The sequence below is a fragment of the Chiloscyllium punctatum genome, chromosome 42, assembly GCF_047496795.1.
Source record: "Chiloscyllium punctatum isolate Juve2018m chromosome 42, sChiPun1.3, whole genome shotgun sequence".
Lineage (NCBI taxonomy): Eukaryota > Metazoa > Chordata > Chondrichthyes > Orectolobiformes > Hemiscylliidae > Chiloscyllium > Chiloscyllium punctatum.
Genome location: NC_092780.1, coordinates 30,467,680 through 30,485,635, shown reverse-complemented (window position 1 = coordinate 30,485,635; position 17,956 = coordinate 30,467,680).

Genomic DNA, 17,956 nt, shown 5'->3' with positions numbered 1-17,956 from the left:
CTCCTGACCTTACTACAGCCTTGGTTCAAACATGGGCAAAAGAGCTGAATTCCAGAGGGGAGGTGAGAGTGACAGCCCTTAACAACAAGGCTGCATTTGACCGAATGTAGTATCAAGGAACCCTTGCAAAACTGGAATCAATCAGTATCAGGGACAAACTCTCCACTGGTTGGAGTCATACCTGATACATGGGAAGCTGCTTGTGGTTGTGGAGTGTCAGTCACTTCAGCTTCAGGACATCTCTGCAGGAGTTCCTCAGTGTAGTGTGTTAGGCCCACATCTTCAGCTGCTTCATCAGTGACATTCTCTCCAACATCAGGTAAGATGTGGCGATTGTTGTCCACAATTGCACAATGTTGAGCAACACGCTTCTGTCTTCAGGTACTGACACAGTCTCTGTTCAAATGCAACAGGACTTTAATAATATCCAGGCTTAAGTGGCAATTAAGATTTACACCACAAAAAATGGCAGGCATGACTGTCTCCAATAACAAGGTAAAAACAATGACTGCAGATGCTGAAAACCAAATACTGGATTAGTGGTGCTGGAAGAGCAGCATCCAACGAGCAGCGAAATCGACGTTTTGGGCAAAAGCCCTTCATCAGAAACAAAGGCAGTGAGCCTGAAGCGTGGAGAGATAAGCTAGAGGAGGGTGGTGGTGGGGAGAGAGTAGCATAGAGTACAATGGGTGAGTGGGGGAGGAGATGAAGGTGATAGGTCAAGGAGGAGAGGGTGGAGTGGATAGGTGGAAAAGAAGATAGGCAGGTCGGACAAGTCCGGACAAGTCAAGGAGACAGTTACTGAGCTGGAAGTTTGAAACTACGGCAGAGGCGGAGAAATTGGGAATACGGGATGGCATTTTTGCAAGAGATAGGGTGGGAAGAGGTGTAATCGTTTGGCCGAACTGGTCCTCACCCTTAACAATTTCTCCTTTGAATCCTCCCACTTCCTCCAGACCAAAGGCGTAGCCATGGGCACACGTATGGGCCCCAGCTATGCCTGTCTCTTTGTTGGCTATGTAGAACAGTTGATCTTCCGTAATTACACCGGCACTACTCCCCACCTCTTCCTCCGCTACATTGATGACTGCATTGGCGCCACCTCATGCTCCCGCGAGGAGGTTGAGCAATTCATCAACTTCACCAACACATTCCACCCTGACCTTAAAATTACCTGGACTATCTCTGACACCCCGCTCCCCTTCCTGGACCTCTCCATCTCCATTAGTGACGACCGACTTGACACTGACATTTTTTACAAACCCACCGACTCCCATAGCTACCTGGATTACACCTCTTCCCACTCTATCTCTTGCAAAAATGCCATCCCGTATTCCCAATTTCTCCGCCTCCACCGTATCTGCTCCCAGGAGGACCAGTTCCACCATAGGACACACCAGATGGCCTCCTTCTTTAGAGACCGCAATTTCCCTTTCCACGTGGTTAAAGATGCCCTCCAACGCATCTCGTCCACATCCCGCACCTCCGCCCTCAGACCCCACCCCTCCAACCGTAACAAGGACAGAACGCCCCTGGTGCTCACCTTCCACCCTACAAACCTTCGCATCAACCAAATCATCCACCGATATTTCCGCCACCTCCAAAAAGACCCCACCACCAGGGATATATTTCCCTCCCCACCCCTTTCCGCCTTCCGCAAAGACCGTTCCCTCTGTGACTACCTGGTCAGGTCCACACCCCCCTACGACCCACCCTCCCATTCTGGCACTTTCCCCTGCCACCGCAGGAACTGTAAAACCTGTGCCCACACCTCCTCCCTCACCTCTATCCAAGGCCCTAAAGGAGCCTTCCACATCCATCAAAGTTTCACCTGCACATCCACCAATATCATTTATTGTATCCGTTGCTCCCGATGTGGTCTCCTCTACATTGGGGAGACTGGGCGCCTCCTAGCAGAGCGCTTTAGGGAACATCCCCGAGACACCCGCACCAATCAACCAAACCGCCCCGTTGCCCAACATTTCAACTCCCCCTCCCACTCTGCCGAGGACATGGAGGTCCTGGGCCTCCTTCACCGCCGCTCCCTCACCACCAGACGCCTGGAGGAAGAACGCCTCATCTTCCGCCTCGGAACACTTCAACCCCAGGGCATCAATGTGGACTTCAACAGCTTCCTCATTTCCCCTTCCCCCACCTCATCCTAGGTTCAAACTTCCAGCTCAGTAACTGTCTCCTTGACTTGTCCGGACTTGTCCGACCTGCCTATCTTCTTTTCCACCTATCCACTCCACCCTCTCCTCCTTGACCTATCACCTTCATCTCCTCCCCCACTCACCCATTGTACTCTATGCTACTCTCTCCCCACCCCCACCCTCCTCTAGCTTATCTCTCCATCTCCAATAACAGACAATCTAACCAATACTGCTTGACATTCAATGGTGTGACCTTCATGGAATCCCCACTGTCAATTTCCTGGGAGTTACCATTGACTAGAAACTTAATTGGATTCACCAGAGTGGCTACAAGACTAGGTTAGACACTAGGAATACTCCAGCAAGTAACTCACCATCTGATTTCCCCAAAACCTGTCCATTAAGTCAGGTACAAATCAGGTAGTGTAATGGAATACTCCCCATTTGCCTGGATGACCATAGCTCCAACAACACTCAAGAAGCTGGAATCATCCAGAACAAAGTCACCTGCTTGATTTGCCCCAATTTCACAAACATCAACTCCCTCCACCATCAATGCTCAGTAGCAGCAGTGTATCCTATCTCCATGAAGCACTGCAGAAAGATCCTTAGACTGCACCTTCCACTTCCATCTAGAAGCAGGTACATGGCAACATCACCATCTGCAAGTTCCCCTCCAAGTCACTTGCCATCCTGACTTGGAAATATATTGTCATGCCTTCAGCCTCGCTGGGTTAAAATCCTGTAATTCCCTCCTTAATGGCATTGTGGGGCAAACCACAGCAGATGGTCTGCAGTGGTTCAAGAAGGCAGCTCACTACCACCTTCTCAAGGGTAGCTCGGGACAGCCAATAAATGCTGGCCAGCCAGTGACACCCACATCACAACTTCTCATATTGCATATTTCAGTTTACAGTATTTGGTGCACTGTAGTTTTACAGCTGAGCTAAGATAATAAAGACAAAATTAATGGAAAATCTCACATGTCCAATGACCTAAAATTAAGTGGCTTAAAAACATAAGCAGCAGAATATAGCTTATTCTGGATGCAATGATGGTTGGAGGCAAAAATCCACTTCATTGATTTTGGGCAGAGAAGAAAATACAGATGGAAGCTATCTCCATGAGATTAATCCCCAGCCGATGTAAGACAAAAAACACTTGAATGAACCTGAAGTCATACAACAAAATGTAGGGATGAAAGAAAACATTTAGAATGTTGGAGATAAACTATCAGAATGTTATCATTTTTTTATGTTGGCAAGCATGTAATCGATTTGTGGAGCTCTCTTGTTCTTTCTGTGGAATGAATAATTGAGTTATCACTGAGTTAGGCACTCTCTTGTGACATTTGCCACAGGGTAGATGTCAAGAATCAAAACCACCTTCCTTTGTGCCAGATCTCAGTCAAACCCATTTTCCTGCAGATGCCCATTGACTTTAATTTTGCTAGAGCTTCCTAATGCTACTTTAGTCAAATGTAGACTTGATGTTAAGGGCTGTCATTCTCACCTACCCTCTGCAATTCAGCTCTTTTGTCCATGTCTGAACCAAGGCTGTAATGAAATCAGTTGCTGAGTGGCCCCAGCAGAACCCAAACTGAGCATCACTGAGCAGATTAGATTAGATTAGATTACAGATTACATTACAGTGAATCACTTGGCAGTCAAATAGCAATAAATCTTCAGTTTTGCAGTTAAAAATGGGTCTTTAATTCGCAATGCTTTTTCTTAAAAAAAATTGAAATGATCACTTCTAATAACTGCATATGTTGGTTTATTTTGTATAGAACTTCAAGGGTACAATGTAGTCACAAACAACTGTGGTCAAAATGCTGTATAGATTAGATTACTTACAGTGTGGAAACAGGCCCTTCGGCCCAACAAGTCCACACCGACCCGCCGAAGCGCAACTCACCCATAGTCCTTCATTAACCCCTTTTTACCTGACACTATGGGCAATTTAGCATGGCCAATTCACCTGACCTGCACAGCTTTTGGACTGTGGGAGGAAACTGGAGCACCCGGAGGAAACCCACGCAGACACAGGGAGATTGTGCAAACTCCACACAGTCAGTCGCCTGTGGCCAGATTATTGTTAAATGCTGCTTGAAAGAATTGTTGAAGACAACTTCCATCACTTAACTGATTCTCGAGCATGGACTGATTGGTGGTACGTTTTCCTGCCTTTTCCATACAGTATATTTGAGCAGTTTTCAACATGGTTGGCTAGATGCCAGTTTTGTCACTGTATTGGAATAGATTGGCTGCTTTGTGCAGCAAGTTCTGAAATGCAAGTCTTTAGTACTGCTGCCAGAATATTGTCAGGGCCCATAGCCTTCACAGTATCCAGCACCATAAGTTATTTTTTTCATATCATGTGTAGTGAATCAAATTGGTTGAAGACTGGAATCTGAGGAGGAAGCCAAGATAGGTGATCCACCCAACATTTCTGTTTGAAGGTTTCTGTGAATGCTTCACCTTTATCTTTTGCATTGAAAATATGTACTCTCCTATCATTGGAGATGGAGATATTTACAGAGTTTCCTCTTTCAGTGAGTTGTTTAATTATCCACTACCATTCACAACTGGGTGTGATAGGACTGCAGAACTGATGTGTCACACATTGATTGTGAGATTGTTTGGCTTGGTCTAGCAAGTGCAGTGGCATGGTGGCTCAGTGGCTAGCTCTGCTGCCTTACAGCACCAGGGATTCAGGTTCAATTCCAGTCTTGGACACCTATCTGTGTGGAATTTGTATGTTCCCCCAAGCTGTGTGGGTTTCCTCTTGGTGCTCTGGTTTTGTCCCACAATCACAAAGATGCACAGGTTAAATGAATTGGCAATGCTAAATTGCCCATAGTGTTCAGGGCTGTGTTATTTAGTGGTAAATGTAGAGTAATTGGGTGGGATACTCTTTGGAGAGTTGGTGTGGACTTGTTGGGCAGAAGGGCCTGTTTCCACACTGTAAGAATTCTATGAGCATTTGCACTTTGGCTCACTAGTTGTCTGATATTGTGGCTTCATAAGGTTGACACCTCATTTTTAGATATGTTTGATGCTATCACAGGAATATACACTGCACTGAACTCAGGTCAATGCCCTGGGTTGATGGTTGAGTGAGGGATATGCCAAGCCCATGAACTTGCAAATTGTGTTTGAGTTGATAAAGTGTGGCAATGGAAAAAGCACAGCAGGTCAGGCAGCATCTGAGGAGCAAGAGTGTCAACATTTCAGGCAGGACCCTTCTTCAGTTTTGATCTGATGTCTTAAGAATTTACAGCATCAAGAACCTCTGTTGAGAACAGCCAGGCCATCTCCTCCCATATTAATACCCTGTACCACTACCTCCAATGGGTCTGCCTTATTGAATGAGGTAATAGTTTTAAAGGGGTTGATGTTCAAGTTACATTGGCTCCACCCATTCTACTGATGTCACACACAGGCTGTGGGAAGGTACAAACAATCCCACCACAGCATTGTGTACATCCATTCGACAAAAAAACAAAGAAAGTTACAGCACAGGGCCTTTAGCCCTCCAATCCTGCACAGATCCAGATTCTTTATCTAAACCTGCTGCCTATTTTCAAAGATATCTGTTTCCCTCTGCTCTCTGCCCATTCATGTATCTGACCAAATACATCTTAAATGACACTATCATGCCCACCTCTACCACCTCTGTTAGCAACACATTCCAGATTCCCACCACCCTCTGTGTAAAGAACTACCACGCATATCTCCCCTAAATGGTTCCCCTCTCACTTTAAACTTGTGAGCCCTTGGAATTGAGCCCCCAACTCTGGGAAAAAGCTTCTTGCTATTCACCCTGTCTATACCTTTCATGATTTTGTAGACATCAGTCAGGTTCTCCCTCAAACTCTGTCTTTCTAATGACATGATCCCCATTTACCCAACCTCTCTTCATAGCTAGAGCCCTCCATACCAGGCAACATCCTGGTGAACCACCTCTGCACCCTCTCCAACGTTTCCACATCCTTCTGGTAATGTGGTGACTAGAACTGTATGTGCATTCCAAATGTAGCTGAATCAAAGTCATATACAACTGTAACATGACCAGCCAACCCTTGTACTCAATACCCCGTCCAATGAAAGAAAGCATGTCGTATGCCTTCTTGACCACTCTATCGACCTGCATTGCTACCTTCAGAGAACAATGGACCTGAACACTCAGATCTCTCTGTACTTCAATTTTCCTCAGAACTTTTCCATTTACCGTATAGTTCGCTCTTGAATTCCAAAATGCATCACCTCGCATTTGCCCGGATTAAACTCCATCTGCCATTTCTCTGCCCAACTCTTAAATCTGTCTATATTCTGCTGTATTCTCTGACATTCCCCTTCATTATCTGCTACTCCACCAATCTTAGTATCAACTGCAAACTTGGTAATCAGACCATCTATTCCTTCCTCCAAATCATTTATGTATATCACAACCAACACAGTCCCAGCACGGATCCCTGTGGAACACCACTGGTCACAGTTCTCCATTTTGAGAAACTCCCTTCCCCTACTACTTTCTGTCTCCTGTTGCCCAGCCAGTTCTTTATCCATCCCATGCAAGTTCACTTTCTCCATCAGCCTACCGTACGGAACCCTATCAAATGCCTTACTGAAGTCCATGTATATGACATCTACAGTTCTTTGCTCATCCATCAACCTTGCCACTTCATCAAAGAATTCTATTAAGTTGGTAAGACATGACTTTCCTTGCACAAAACCATATTGCCTATCACTGATAAGCCCACTCTCTGTCAAATGGGAATAGATCCTATCCCTCAGTATCTTCCTTACCAGCTTCCCTACCACTGACATCAGGCTCACCAGTCTATAATTACCTGAATTATCTCTGCTACCCTTCTTATACAAGAGACAACATTAGCAATTCTCCAGTCTTCCGGGACCTCACCCATGTTCAAGGATGCTGCAAAGACATCTGTTAAGGTCACAGCTATTTCCTCTCTTGCTTCCCTCAGTAACCTGGAGTGCTCTTTTCTGAACTAGTTATCCAGAGTAATGCCCTGGGGACCCAGGTTCAAGTCACATCATGGCAGATGATGGAATTCAAATGCAAAAAAAAAGAAAATCTGTGATTAAAAGTCCAGTGATGATCATGTAATTTTTGCTAATTGTTGTAAAAACTAACAACATCACTATTTCAACAAAGGAAGAAAATCTGCTGCACTTCTGGCATAAACGAGACTCCAGCCTCACAACGATGTTGTGGTTGACTCTTGGTCACCCTCTGAAATGGCCAAATGAGTTACTCAGTTATATCAAATTTCTAAAAAGTCACAAAAAGGAATAGACACCCAGGCAATGACTTAGCCATTAGAAATAAGAATTATTAACCAAGTGCTGTTGATCCTATCGATCTTTCCTAACATTCGGGGCTATTGCAAAAACTGGGAGAACTGTCAAGTCTAGCAACAGCCTGATGTAGTTATATCACAGAATTGTACCTCACAGACCCTGTAGACAACACCAGCAACATTTCTGGGTATGTCCTGATCCACTATGTATGGTAAGGTGCCATCATCCTCATGGCTTTCCCTGGAGTTCTGATCATTAAACCATCTTGGTCAATTGCCATGATTGACAGCTGGATATATTTGGATGCTTTCTCCCCCAGACAAATGTTTGATCTGTCGTTAATGCAGGATGGAACCTCTCCCCTATTAACCAGGCCGCAAAATCCCCCTCCACTGTTTGATCATCCATTGCCGTAGATGCCACACACAGGGTCAATTCTCTAATTTCCCTTTAAGTATTTGGTTGATTGTTTTATTGTGTCCCACTAACATGGCTACCATATAGGTTTCATCTCCAGCCAGTTGTCCCTCATCCTCACTTATGTTGGCTGAGATCTGCTTAACCTGTCGGGTTAGATTTCAAGTTAGTTATCTATGTCGGCCATATCGAGGGGGCTGATGGTTGATACCTGTATGCTGTCCCTGAATGAATCATTATGCCATTCCTTTCTTTCAAATGTGTCCTTACCCTCATCAGTCCCTCTCTCTTGTCCTTGTAACCCACAGGTAAAATGCTATATCCTTGAAGGTTTTAACACATGACATGTTTCTATAGCAGGAACAGGGTTACTGAGTTCATGATCAGCCATGATCATACTGAATAACAGAGCAGGCTCGAAGGGCCGAATGGCCTACTCCTACTTCTGTTTTCTGTTTCTGTAAGATTCTGCCTCCAAATGCTCCACTGTGGCAAAGCGATATTTACAGATACCTGTTATTTTTATTACAAATCGATGTTTTAAAGAAAAATCAGCAAACGATGCCTAATGATCATTTTGTTCTGAGCTGTGGTATTTGTGAGATTGACCTTTAAGGCTTGAAGATGCCTGCATCAGACAGTCGTGAAGGATTAGTGATTCTACAAATGGACTGTAGCTCATGTGTGACTTGGTATTGCCTCAGATCCCTTCATATTTCTATAGCTGTAGATGAGCACTCCTGCAGCTTTGCTGAGAACCTTCGTACTGACAACTCAGGGAGCGACACAGCGAAAAAAAAACACATCAAATTATTGTCTTTGCGATATTTGTCACCATCAATAAGTAATGCTTCACTCGGTTGTCACTTTCCTGAAGGTAGAACAACCTCCAGCAAAGGCCTGAGAAAAAGTATTCACTGTTGATGCCCATGTACATAATGTGCAGCAAAACTATTTAATTAAAGAAGACCGATCTTTCACAATCCTTGTGTAACATTTGTTGCCTAAATGACTGTTGGGAACAAAGCCTCCTCATTATTAACTGTCAAAACTTGCTAACTGCGACCATCATAAATTGGGAATTTGCAGTGATTACCGATCACACTGATCAATGGTGACTAAAGTACGTCAAGATTTTTCATAGATATAAAGCTTGGAAACTGTTTCCACCAGTGTTTTTATAGTAGTTAAAGATTGGAATCAGCGCAATAAATAGTCCATTTAATCTAAAACAATATTTCAACAATATTGAAGTGTGTGAAACAGTGATCAGAGATGTTAAAAAAAATCACTATAATATCAAATAGTAGGAGACTTAAAAAGCAGGCAGAACACAATATGCATATTCTTGGTCTGCAGCACCAACAATCCATTATTCAGCTTGGGACAGATTCCATATTGTGTTACATTAAGATGGATAAGAGGTGGAACTATTTGTGTATAAATAAGTATAACTTGAATAGTGCACTGTATAAATTTAAAAGGAAGGTAAGTTAAGATCTAAACTGATTTCCTGGCTCCAACATGTCTCACTCCAACAAGATACTCTTTCTTTGATTTCCAAAAAAATGACCGCGTTCATTAAGACAAGAAAGCTTTTTTCAGGAAGTGTGCACGATTCAGCATGGTAGATGACTCAATCCAGAAGTGGCTGTAACTTATTTACATGTTAGTTTGTATCTGTCTAGAATTCACCATTGAGTCCAGCAACTTCAATACACAACCATTCCTTTTAAGTTTCAAAAATGCAATTGGTCTCCAGGTCGGGAAAAAAACAAAATAACTAAAACATAATGAAACCAAATCAAATATGTGAGTGAGAAATGTTATGACAACATGGCTGAACCCTGAATGTTGTTTACATTTTTAACTTGTAATTCCAAACTATGCTTTTAAGAAGAGGGCTGATGCATCCATAAGTGCCTGTGGAAGTAAATTAAGTGGTTGTCTGGTAATATGTGTAAAGTATGTGCTTAAAGAATCAAATAAACTTCAAACAGTCTGGACTGTGATCTCTTGTGTCTACAATAATAACGAGAGGCTGATGGCCATCTGTTCAACAGCTGCCACTATCTGTGGATTACATCCCACACTGCAGACACCTTTTATACATTATTTTTGCTTTGAAGAATGCACAAGGACAGATGTTACAAAACACAGTTTCAACACTACTGGAGTGGATTAGTGGGACTGAACGATTTCATGAATACAATCATGGGTTTATGGTTTGGTGTGTTGTGACTGTCACAGTCAAAGAACTATCCTCTAGTTACCCCTGTGTTGCAGGTAAAGGAAAACCTTTCTTCATGCCAAGTGCTACAAGCCAGTTAAAAAGGAGTCAAGACAAAGCCACAGTCCACAAAACCAAGAACCTGGGAAATCATCTGTTCAGCTGCCAATGTCAACACTACCGGTGCAACCCAATGACGACTGCAATGTTGTCTTATTGTTCTTCACAAACAATTCAGAGATTGAACTGTATAGCCTTTTAAAAAAAATTCAGGTTTTTGGTCTCACTTCTTATTTTCCATTTAAATGCGTATGTGTGTTCTGTTAGTATTTAATCTGGCATGCAGTAATTAATAAACGTGTTCTTTTTGTTAATTTAAGTAAACCTGGTTAAATTGGTTCCTTTTAAAAAAATAATTTCATCTGGTTTGGAAGGAATCCATTTTAAGTTAATCCCATTGCAACGCTCTGAAGGGATGAGTGAATAGAGAAGGGAGATAGCTCACCCGGGAACATAACAGTTTGGAGCATCCCTTTTGGAACCGTGATGAATTATATCCCTCGCCCGGGCTCTGAAAATGGCAGAAAGCATTAAATACCCTTCACAGTGATGTATTGCACTCACTTTTACCAAGTATAGCTACCATTGTCATTATCTTTAAATCTGATCTCTTTTATATGAGTTTAATTTCTATACAGTTTATTGGTATAAATGAATAACTATAAGTTTAAATTAATTAAACTGGAATCTGTGTTTAACTGAATTCCTCCAAGTTCGTAACCAAGTCACCATAGTCTTACCAGGCCATAGGGCTGTTTTCTCATTGGAGAGAGATGATTTAACTTGGAGGCCACCACATCTCAGGCAAGGGGAGAGATTGAGAAGGAGATTCCTTCATGGTAACCTCAGCAGGTGTGGGAATTGGCATCACACTGCTTCGCAAACTGACTGTCCAACCCACTGAACTATCTTCTAGACTAACTTTGAGGCAAATTGTCTTGATTATATGAGTACTAAAGGATATAAGATTTCTGCAAAGATCAAAAGTTCTGGGCTTCAACCTCTGCTTTATTGGAATATGTAATTCATTGATAGGGATGTGTTCTGGACTATTCCAGGAGAGGATAGATCATTGAAAGTACCTTGAGATTACATTGTGTGAAGATACCTGAATTACTGTCGACAACAGTGTTGAGAATCAGTGGCATGTGAAACCATACAACACATTACCCACTTATCTACCCTTCTCCATAAATAATGAGATTAGAGATATCAATAAGTTACTCAACTTCATCTTTTATTTCTTAATTGTATTGCAGCCCCATAACATCATGCTGGACATTCTGATCTTTGAACTCCATACAGTTAATCTTGGAAAAAGCACGTTTGTCCCGTATTTCAACCCACATGATCAAGACATGGAAAGAATAATTGGGCCACAAACTGATAATGACAGACTTTATTTTTCTTGAATTAGTGATCTATAGTTCATAACCTTAGAATGTCCTTTGACAGGTACTCCCTTTCTTTTACTCCTCTCTATAATATTAAAATGAGAGGTGCTAAAGTAATCGCACCAGTCTTCAATAATGACACAAGATCTGTGAAGGTGAAGGCGGTCTCATGTAATTTGTCATTACAAGGACAACCATTTAGCATCACACCATTTTAGTTGGATTAATAATAGAGATAAAAAATTTACAGTCACATAACACTGAAAACACAGCATAGATCAGTACTGAGTTTGCAATGTTAAATTGGACCCACAAATATTTTCATGACTTGACAATCCCACTTACAAAACTGAAATAAAAATTGCATTTAAATTGCAGTTAGTGCTATTCTATAAAAGTATATATTAACCTCACTGAATATGATTTAAACACAACTGTGCTTGAAATTGTTGGCAGGACTAGGCTGATGTTAGGGCTGTTTGGCACTGTGTTCTGCTTGCCCAATGGAATTAAGTTAGATTTACAGCACAGAAATAAACCATTGAGTTCAAGCGGTCAATGTCAGTCTTTGGAATCTCCATGAGCCTTCTCCCACCATTGTGATATCAGCACAACCTTCTAAATTCTAAATGACAGCTAATGTAATCTCAATCACAGATTTGTACATCGGTTGGCAGCATTGATTTAAGTAAATGTTTTGTTTTATGTATGAGTAAGACTTTCCTGGAGTGTCTTTCATATCGTGCACTGAATCTGAAATGATGTATTAAAGTAAAAGGTTTGCAGGTTGTAACAAATCATCAAAATATTGCAATGATAATATTCATGTTAGCAATGACACACCTGACAGAAGGAAAATATATAAAATATTTTTAAAAATTCATTCATTGGACGTGAGCATCGCTGGCTGCTCAGCATTTATTGCCCATCCCTAGTTGCCCTTGAGAAGGTGGTGGTGAGCTACCTTCCTGAACTGCTGCAGTACATAGACCCACAATGTCTTGAGGGAGAGAATTCCAGGATTCCAATTTTGGCATTGTCCTCAAATAATAGTAAGAAGGACTTTGCAAGGTCAACAGGGCTGTTGTGGCATTATGTTATTAAATATTAGCATATCATCCTTATCTGTTAACTTCCATTCGTAAAATTGACTAATTGTCACTCTATGTCCAATGCACCGAATCACTGTAACTAATCCCAAGATAAATAAATTAATAAGTTGGAGACAAACAACTGAGTTGCAATTTTCATAGAATAGCCTTCCAATTGATGTGTCAGAATCCTAATGTCGCGATCACAGGAAGCCTGAAGCAAAATATTTCGCTTCAGGATTACTGAGATAACTACTGAGTCATGCCACAAACTACTGGCAAAGCTATGTTTTTGATAGCAAGCTCAAGAGACTCAAAGGATTGAAATAGTGAAGGGTTAATCTGCAGGATGCTTTCTGTACAGGAGCACTGACAGACCAAAAATTCGAATGCCAATCATGAGAATGTTTACTTTTCATTATTTTAATGTGGCAATGATGTGCTGTGGGATTGGTAATGGTGTGTAGTGCTGAGGGAATGGTAATGGTGAATGGTGTTGAAGGGATGATAATGGTGTACAGAGCTGAGGGGATGGTAACAGTGTGTAGTGTTGAGGAGATGGTAATGGTGTGCGGTACTGAGGGAATGGTAATGGTGTACGGTGCTGAGGGGATGGATATAGTGTGTGGCGTTGAGGGAATGTTAATGGTGTGTGGTATTGAGGGAATGATAATGCTGTGTGGTATTGAGGGGATGATGATGGTGTGTGGTATTGAGAGAATGGTAATGGTGAGTGGTGTTGAGGGGATGGTCATGGTGTGTGGTGTTAAGGGGATGGAAATAGTGTGTGGCATTGAGGGGATGGATATAATGTGTGTTGAGGGGACATTAATGGTGTGTGGTGTTGAGGGGAAGGTAACGGTGTGTGGTATTGAGGAGATGGTAATGGTGTGCGGTGTTGAGGGGACAATAATGGTGTGTGGTGTTGAGGGGAAGGTAATGGCGTGTGGTATTGACGGGATGGTGATGGTGTATGGTTTTGAGGGGATGGTAATGGTGTGCGGTGTTGAGGGAATGGTGTTGGTGTGTGGTGCTGAGGGAATGGATATAGTGTGTGGTGTTGAGGGGACATTAATGGTGTGTGGCATTAAGAGAATGGTAATGGTGTGCGGTGCTGAGGGGACGGTAATGGTGTGTAGTGTAGAGGGGATGGTAATGGTGTGTGGTGCTGAGAGAATGGATATAGTGTGTGGTATTGAGGGGCATTAATGGTGTGTGGTGTTGAGGGGACGGTAATGGTGTGTAGTGTAGAGGGAATGGTAATGGTGTGTGGTGGTGAGGGGTGATGAGGGGATGGTAATGGTATGTGGTGATTAGGGATTGTGATGGTGTGTGTTGTTGAGCAGATGGTGATGGTGTGTGGTTTTGAGGGGATGGTATTGGTGTGTGTTGTTGAGCAGATGGTGATGGTGTGTGGTTTTGAGGGGATGGAAATGGTGTGTGGTTTTGAGGGGATGGTGATGGTGTATGGTGTTGGAGGAATGGTAATGGCGTGTGGTGTTGAGGGGATGGTGATGGTGTATGGCGTTGAGGGAATGGTAATGGTGTGTGGTACTGATTGAATGGTAATGGTGTGTCGTACTGAGGGGATGGTGATAATATGCGGTGCTGTGTCAATATTCTCTCCAACAAGAAGACAGCAGTTTGCCTAAAGTCTTTTTCCAAATGGCACTTCTCGGGCAAGAAAACTCTCCCTTTATTTTTGAATCACTATGATTTTCTTTCCCCATAAATCTGGTTGCCTTCATTTCTTCATCCATCACAGAGTCTATTAATACAGTAATGACAAAATGCTAGCTCACATCCTCTCTGTTAAATGCAAAATACCGTTGAAAACACTTGTCCAATTAGTTACTTTAGCAGCAAACGGCACAATTTATCCCTTTTCAAAATGATTTCAGACTTCAATTGTTTTTATATAGTGAATATAGTGTTTCTATAGTAACTGACTTCTGCTATGTGTAATTGGCTATCTGAGTAAAAACAGACTGGCACTGTGACATTGAAGCAGTTCGAATATAAAAATGTCATTCATTATAAAACTGCACTATCTGCCTCCAATTTTATCACTTAACAGCTATAAAATTACATACATTTCATGTGAGTAACACTAGTCACTGGAGAGTTCTGATGCATTTTGTCCCTATTATATTATTAAATAAGTGGAAGTATTTAGTTTTTGACAGAAATATTAGTGATGACCTAAAAGCATTTCAGCCTAAGTAGTTAAACATCCCCCCTCACCCTTAATAAAAAGTAAATTATAATTCTTATCCCTTGACAGAAAGTAATTGACAAGCAACTTTCAATATAATGACCTTAACATTTAACCCTTTGTGTGCTTATGTTGGTTGTCAAATGCCAGTGTTCAAAGTAATTCCACCATGTAACATTATTTAAGATACCATACTTAGAATCTTAGATATGTTTAACATATTTTGATAATATCTTCCTTTTTCCACCTATCAGGAATGAAATGTGAAAGACTTTCCACAAGGGATAAATTATTCAGAGCACATTCAAATTAGGTATAGCATAGCCAATTAGCATAGCCATACCTGAATGGGTGTAAATTGGGAGAGGGGAGTGTGCAGTCGGACCTGGGTGTCCTTGTGCACCAGTTGCTGAAGGTAAGCATGCAGGTGCAGCAGGTGGGAAAGAAGGCAAATGGTATGTTGGTCTTCATTGTGAGAGGTTTCGAGTACAGGAGCAGGGGCTTGTTGTTGCAGTTATACAAGGCCTTGGTGAGGTGACACCTAGAACATTGTGTGCAGTTTTGGTGTCCTTTTCTGAGGAAGGATGTTTTTGATCTTGAGCGAAGGTTTACCAGACTGATTCTGGAGATGATGGGACTGACTGTGAGGAGAGATTGATCAGGTTAGGAATGTTTTGTCTGGAGTTCAGACAAATAAAGGGAGATCTCATAGAGACTTATAAAATTCTAAAAGGATTAGACAGTGTAGATGCACGGAGGATGTTCCCAATTGTGGGTGCATCCAGAACCAGGGGTCACAGTCTGAGGATTTGGGGTGGACCATTTAGGATGGAGATAGTAGACATTTCTTCACCCAAAGAGTGGTGAGCCTGTGGAATTTAGCCCTAACATTGTCTCTGAATTGCAATGTGGAAAGAATTTCTTCCTTTGCACCAATATGAAAACTACATTTCCCACATCAATGCTTTTTACTGCCTCTACTTGATGAGAGGCAACCTGTGTACCATGGTGGTTTAACAGCAACTCAGGTGCGAGAATGGCTATGTGCCATGGGCAAGTGATTACCATGTCATTATGTTGCCAGAAAAGGGCAACACAAGATTGCCAGTGCTTGTCAGGGTGCACAGTGGCCTTTTGAAGATGCCATGGGTGCAAAGGCTACTGGTGTTTTGGCTAATATTCATTGAGAGGCAAGTTATTCTGAGAAGAGCACAGGGTAAGATAGGCCCATAACTGGAAGTAACGGATGCCATAAAGGCAAGCTAGGTAGTTACTGAGCTGTGAAATCTCTCTAAGCTTTCCAGCAAAGAAAATGCCCACAAAAAAACTAGACTCAATTTACACTTTGCCAAATACATGTAAGATTCAGCACAAGATGCTATGTCAAGTGATACTGAATTCTATAAACATTAGATTTGGTTAGAAAAGAACCGACTGAAGTTTGGGCATGATCACTTAACACAGGCTAATTTCTGTAGAACTTCAAGTGAAGGAGCTTTTCGTAATCCACATATAACAATGACAAGGAACACTGGACCAGTTTTGAAAATCAGCACCATTGATGGTTTACCAGTGAATTTTGAGTGAAGTCACAAGGAGATGGTTCATCTTTACTTCCAACAATTAGGGAGAAAGCAATGTTTAATGTTTCCCAAAGTGAAATGTTTAAAAAGTTTTTCAATCGGCTCAAAGAAAATAAATGTTTTCTGGCAACTCAGTTTAGGAGCCCCAGACCTTATCCTTTTCCTTTCTCTCAAAAACTAATTGTTATTGGTTAAAGGTGTTTTTAAAGATTTCTGTAGAGAGGAATCTACCCTTTCCCTCTTTAGCTGGTGTGTGTGTGTTTTAGGCTACTTAGAGAAATAACCATATTATTCTCATATTATAAATTGTGCGTGTTCACCAGTTCTGTTCTTTGCTGACTAACTTTTTTTTTAGATTAGATTCGATTCGATACAGTGTGGAAACAGGCCCTTTGGCCCAACAAGTCTACACCGACCCTCCGAAGAGCAACCCACCCATTCCCCTACATTTACCCTTTCACCTAACACTATGGACAATTTAGCATGGCCAATTCACCTAACCTGCACATCTTTGGACTGTGGGAGGAAACCGGAGCACCCGGAGGAAACCCACGCAGACATGGGGAGAACGTGCAAACTCCACACAGACAGTAGCCTGAGGCAGGAATTGAACCTGGGTCTCTGGCGCTGTGAGGCAGCAGTGCTAACCACTGTGCCACCGTGCCGCTCCTTTTATTTCATAATATATGAAAAATTTTGCAATTATTAAAGAAACCTGGTCAATGGGTCTTTTTATTGTAAGACTGATATTGGTATATGATTAGCTATATTAGTTTTAAAGACCCTAGTTTATTCCTCAAAAGGCACATATTACATATAATTCTACCACATTATCAACTGTTTTTTAATTAGGTGGGACAACACAGGATTAATTCAATCTGAATAAGAAAACTGAAGCAAAAGTCTAGGATTAATTTTACACAGATTTTCCACACTTGTGCATTACGTTTCATTGTTACACAGCCTGTGAAACATCCCTTTGATATATAATGGATTGCTATGAAATTTCATTCTCTGAGGCACAATGAAACCAAGACATGTATTATTATGACTGCTATTAGACATTGCAATTTGAGATTCACACCTCAAAGGTCATCAAAGCCTGTTGCTAAGGTTCCGAGAAGAATGCTGAGGTTTAATGTTAAAACTGAATGTTACATCTGTGGCTAACTCACCAACTTAAGTGCCTTGACACCTTTTTGTGGAGCCTATTGAGAGGAGAATATGGCAGCAGCAACATTGGAAAGGAAATATTGTAAATAAGTCCATTGCAACTGGAAACAACAAGCAAAAGAAGACCGTTTTTCAAGTTTTCATGATCAAAATCTTTATGATTTGGCCCCAAAATACAGATTGGTAGTTCATTTGCACCAATTACTCTGCATATTGAAACTTACTGAATAGCATCAATGCAATCACAAAGAAGATGTTGTTTGGGTTCCTGGGGAATTCCAGTAGCCCCACATTCCAAGGAGAGTGAATG